This window comes from Aspergillus clavatus, genomic scaffold (assembly GCF_000002715.2).
Source record: "Aspergillus clavatus NRRL 1 1099423829736 genomic scaffold, whole genome shotgun sequence".
Taxonomy (NCBI): domain Eukaryota; kingdom Fungi; phylum Ascomycota; class Eurotiomycetes; order Eurotiales; family Aspergillaceae; genus Aspergillus; species Aspergillus clavatus.
In genome coordinates, this window is record NW_001517111.1 from 298,799 (window position 1) to 303,031 (window position 4,233).

Below are 4,233 nucleotides of genomic sequence, written 5' to 3' on the forward strand. Positions count from 1 at the left end.
TAACCCTCTAATATTATTATATAAAGAATTATTATAGTATATAATAGAAGGATATAATAAATAAAAATATTTAGGAGAAAGTTTATAATAAGTAGGGGAGGGATTAGAGATATAATATAAAATAAATAAATAAAAAAATTAATATACTAATAAATAAAAATTAGTAAGGAATAGCCATCTTATATAATAATAAATAAAGTTACTAGAGCTATAGAATAATAAAGACTTAACTATTTTAGATAATAAGGACTAGAAGAGAATTTAAAGTAATAATTTAGAATTAATATCTTAAAAGAATACTAGAGAGATAGATTTTAAAGGACTATTTATAGTTATAATACCTTCTTATTAGGAGTAAAAAAAGTAGTATAAAGATAATATATTTATATAAATAGATTAGAAAATAGTACTATACTAGAATTACTTTTCTAAGAAGAAGAAAAGGAATTATAGACTAGTAGATTTTATTAATTATAAAAAAAATTAATTATAATAAGATATTAAGAATTATACTAATTAACTAAAGTAATAAATAATTACTAATTAAAAATCTAAGTTATACTTTATATTAAGAACCCTATAAGATAAGGCCTTAGCTAACTAGAATAAATTATTATTATTACTAGGAGGAGGTGCTAATTCCTCTAGGTAAGCCTATAAGGATCTATGATCCGCGAGAGTTGGAAACTAGTGTGAAAGAAGAATGTTTATAAATAGGTTCAAATATAGGTGTCCTTATTCAAAGAGATTATCACTGAACTTCAGAGTTTAGTAGTTACAGGTAGGGTTATTATCTTTATATATTATATAACTATTTATATAACCTCTTGCAAGGATCCTCCCTCTAGGTAGGCTCCTTTATAAAGATAACTTTACTATAATATATAAAGGATCTTTATAATCCTTATAACTACCCCCCCCCTGGGAAGACCTTAGCCTCTAAGATCTATCTAAGATTCCTTATTTATGATAGGGTGCACTAGTAAAAATCTTTATTTAGTAAAAACCCTCTTTATAAAGAGAAAATTATAAATAATAGAAAAGGTTTACTACCCCCTTCTTTTATAAATATATTTTATTTATCTTCTTGCAAAGACTTAGTCATGGGTGGATCCCTTTAACTATAATATCTTTATTATTATTAAAATCTTCTTATATTATGTTTTAGGTTTATATTACTTATTCTTATAATGCTCCTAAAAATCCCTTAATAGCCTTATTATATAAAATCTCTATAGAGTAGGGTTTAGGGTAGTAGTGATTTTTATAGAGTATATAACCTCTTTTCTACTCTATCTTCTGTATTTTCCCTAGTTTTCATTATAAAAGTTTTAGTAAGGGACCCTCTGTGATTTATAATATTTAGATAAGAGATAATTAATATATTATAAGATATTTTTAGAAAAATATCCTTCTATACCTCCTTCTCTATATCCCTATTATTACCTGTTCCCTCTGACCTCTTAGAGGTAAGTAAAGGCTTATAAGTCTATATTACTCTTACTAATAATCCTTATAAAAGAAGGAGGAGATAGCCTTTATACTACTACTACTACCTGCTATGCCCCTCCCCCCTGCACCTACTACTACTACTGCTATTACTATGCTACCTGCTGCTAGGCCTGCTACTACTACCCCTACTGGGCCTGCTGCTGCTGCCCCTACTAGGCCTGCTACTACTACCCCTATTACTGCTGCTGCCACTATTACTACTACTACTACTATTACTGCAGCTCCTCTTACCTCTCTCTCCCTTATGCCTGTGGGGGCCTTCCTTCCCCTATATAGGGTTATTTATAGCCCCTTCTTTATTAACCTAATAAGAGTGTGACTGGCCCCTATTATAAGGGGAGCCTCTATCTTTAGGCTGCTACTACCTCTAGCAGGTACTTCTAGGGCTAACTAGGATGCCCTAGCACCCACTGCTAGTAGTATTAATACCTAGGCTTCTAGCCTAATAGTAGAGCTGCCCCTAGATGCCTAGTTCCTCCCCTACTTACAGGGGAATCTAGTAGTGGTTATAGGGCTCCTACTCTAGATAGGATTATAACCCCTATTAGGCTAGGAGTAAGCATAGGTTACTAGGACCCTACTCTGCTCTATTAACTAGTATAGCTTTAGTATACCTAGTTAGCTAGAAGTCTATGCCTAGCTCTGTAAGGCCATTCTTATAACTAGAGCTAGGGTAAGACCTTCTACTAGCTAGGAGTATAGTGCCTACTATAACCTAAGCATAAGCTTAGTATTTATAATATATATTTCTAGCAGGCTAGCTAGGAAGTATAATAATTATCTCTACTATAGCTATAAGAGCTACTCTTTTAAGTAGTCTTAGGTCTAGTAGTTATCTTCCTAGCCCTATAAACTATATTATACTCATGCTTAATATTAGGTACCTTTATAATAGTAGGTTTAGGAGTTAGGGATTTTTATATTTATTTTATTTATTATTTTATCTTCTCCTTAATAAAGATGTGTTTCCCCTCCTTATAGGGTTTCTTATATAGTCCTTATAGATTTATAGGTAGTATAGCCCTTTTATAGGCTCCTAAGTATTATCTTCCTTAATATACCCTTTCTATTAAATATAATACTCTATGGATTATCTATCCCCTTATAAGTCTAAGATTACCTCTAGGTAGTATTTATAATCCTCTTCTATAGCTTTATAGATAGAGAAGTATTCCTATAAATTTATCTCTTTTATCTCCTTATATTTATAGAGCATGAAGACATAGAATATATTATATATCTTAAGGCCTAGTGGTAGATTTATATAATAGGCTAGGTTGCCTATATATTCTATAATTCATGCTAGACTAGTATTTAACTAATCTAACTTTATAGTTAGTCTGATCTATAATATATTCTTAGTAGAGATCCAGACTTAGTCTCCTACTTAAAATATCTTTATAATATATTTCTTATTATAATATCCTTTTTAGTAGGCTTAGGCCTTTACTAGAGCCTTCTTTATATACTTATAAGTATATTCTAGCTTAGTTAGTCTCTTTATAACTAACTCCTCTATGACCTTACCCTTTAGTTAGTTTATAGAGTCTATTATTATCACATAAGGGTTAACACCTATAACTATATAGAAAGGTATATTCTTAATTAATGCCTAGTATATATTATTATAGGTAAACTCTATAATAGGGAGATAGTTAACCTAGTCTTCCTGACTAAAGTTAATATAGGCTTATAAATACTATTCTAGTATACTATTTAGATATTCTATCTAGCTATCTATCTATAGGTAGTAGGCTGTGGAGAGCCCCTTATAAATCAGGAGATAAAATATAAAATCTATCTAGAAACCTTTCATAAAGATAGAACCCTAGTCTATAATAATCTTTTCTAGGATTCTATGAAGTTAGAAGACCTTATAGATAAGAGTCATTGCTAACTTCTCCCTACTAAGGGTGGTTTAGATAGATATAAAATAGCCTATCTTACTAAATCAGTCTACTACTACTAAGATGTTATTAAAGGCTTCTTATAAATTTACTGTAGAAATACTCATGGGGAGATCTATAATTAGATTTATAGTAATTTAGATCTAGATACTTATGGGGGTAGATATAGGCTCTAATAAGTCTTACTACTTACCCTAGGTCTATTATAATCCTTAGTATACCTTATAAGCTGCATAGTATTTATAGATAAAGTTCTTTACTTCTAGCTACTAGAAGCACCTTAGGACTAACTCTCTTATTCTTTATTCTGTAAAGTAGCCTGTGAAGGGGTTATTATAAAGTTTTATAAGGATACTTAGTCTTAAGTTATAATAATCTAGGATATAGAGTAAGCCCTTATAATAGAGGAGCCCTTTATAGCTTATCTAATATAATAATTTATTCTTTATATAGTAAGGCTATAATAGCTCCTCTATAGCTCTAGCTTATATTATATAAATCTTCTTTATAAGTTTATCTTATATAAGTAATCTTAGAAGAAGAGCTTAAATTTCTGTAGAGGAGTCCCTTATATAAGGGCCTAGCCTCTAGATATTCTTATAGATACTAGCTCCCTAAGCTAGTTCTTCTTATAAGTTTACTATCTCTTAGATTAGCACTATATAAACCTTTTATTCTATATCTTCTAAGGTGTTTATCTTAGTATGTTCCCTTTTATAAAGTATTAACTAATACTATAGTATATTAGGGTCTCTGCCCCCTTAACCCTAGGTATCTACCTCTATAGCCTCTCTCTTATAGTTACCCCTTTATA

General features: G+C 30.1%; 4 annotated features.

Moving 5' to 3' along the window:
- Nucleotides 1–119: 119 nt before the first annotated feature.
- Nucleotides 120–158: a microsatellite.
- A 1,383-nt stretch (nucleotides 159–1,541) lies between these two features.
- Nucleotides 1,542–1,729: a microsatellite.
- Nucleotides 1,617–1,687: a microsatellite.
- Nucleotides 1,730–2,878: 1,149 nt separating the features above from the next.
- Nucleotides 2,879–3,490: a mobile genetic element.
- Nucleotides 3,491–4,233: the final 743 nt, after the last annotated feature.